The sequence below is a fragment of the Arachis ipaensis genome, chromosome B03 (genome assembly GCF_000816755.2).
Source record: "Arachis ipaensis cultivar K30076 chromosome B03, Araip1.1, whole genome shotgun sequence".
Classification (NCBI taxonomy): domain Eukaryota; kingdom Viridiplantae; phylum Streptophyta; class Magnoliopsida; order Fabales; family Fabaceae; genus Arachis; species Arachis ipaensis.
Window position 1 is genome coordinate 133,328,238 of NC_029787.2, and position 1,389 is coordinate 133,329,626.

Sequence of the window (1,389 nt, forward strand, 5' to 3'; positions counted from 1 at the left end):
TTTAAAATACTTATTGATATATTATATATAAAATGAAATTGAAATAAGTGATGGTGGACTTTAGGCAGGGTACTAGTGGGTAGTGAAGGAGTATAAGACACATAAGTGTTTGATGCCTGTGAGAAAAAAAAAATAATTGTATTTGCATACATATTTAAATTCTGTAGAATGTAAATTCAATCCATTCTGTCATTTAAGTTAAATGCAATGAAGCATTTACCTATAAAATATCCTCGTTTTGAAATCGAATATAATAATGAAATGCACCAAAATAATATAATATCTGACGAAACAGAATAAATAATACATATGAATTAAAGCAATAAGCTAATACATATTATCATTGTAATTGCTTTAATTAGTACTCACTTATAGATAGTTATTGTTTTGAGTTTTGACTATTGTATTGGAATAATTCATCGAAGAATCATTGTTGAACAAATGATGAAGAAGAATCATTGTTGAACAATTCAAAATCCAATGCAACAAAACAAATGATGATGAAGAATCATTGTTGAACCTTACAATGTAAGGATTAAATTTGAAGAAAATAAAAATAGTTAACATATTCTACATTTTAGTATTGTAATTATTTGCCTGATATTTGTCCTTTTTGAGGTTATAAAATAAATAACAGGTACAGGAATATATCTTTTGTTTTCATTCTTAAATTAGGTATAACATGAAATACTTGTCAAGATTCCGCTCTCAAATTTAAGAGTGATTGTCACCACAGAAAAAAGTGACATTGAAATTGAAATTTTGAAATGTTAGTACAAATTTAATATATATATATATAAAACAAGCTTCAAATAATAATGTGTCATGTGACAAATAATGAGTATGGTGAAGCAAAGAAAAATAGTAGGAATGTGTTATAAAACACTATAACTGTTGTTACGTGTATTTTGGTTATAATTGAAATAAAACGAATTGTTATATTTTGCCGGAGAAGCAATACTAGCCATAACTTTGGAAAAGCTAAGGCATATTAAGACGGAGTAATGAAAGTTACATATCTAGTGAGAAAAGACAAAGAGACCCACTCCCACTTGCCTTTATCGTAGGTTTTTGTCAATGAAAGTTGTTCTTAGCTTTCTTGAGTGATGGACCCGGCCCAGAAGAGCCATTTTCCTTAACTACCTGTTGTTCTTGTGCTTTTTCTTGACCTTTTTACTTTGGGAGCAACTTCATTGGATACTGTTGCATCTTTTCTCATTTACCACTTCTTTTTACGTCTAATTTTAATTCTCACAATAATTATTTCAAATTGAATCTCAGTTAATTAGTTAATAAAAAAATCACCGTATATGCTAGAAATTAAACCATAGTTGATTGATGTTTGCATGAGTTTTTTCTTTTCTCTTGAACTTTTGATCATAAAATGAC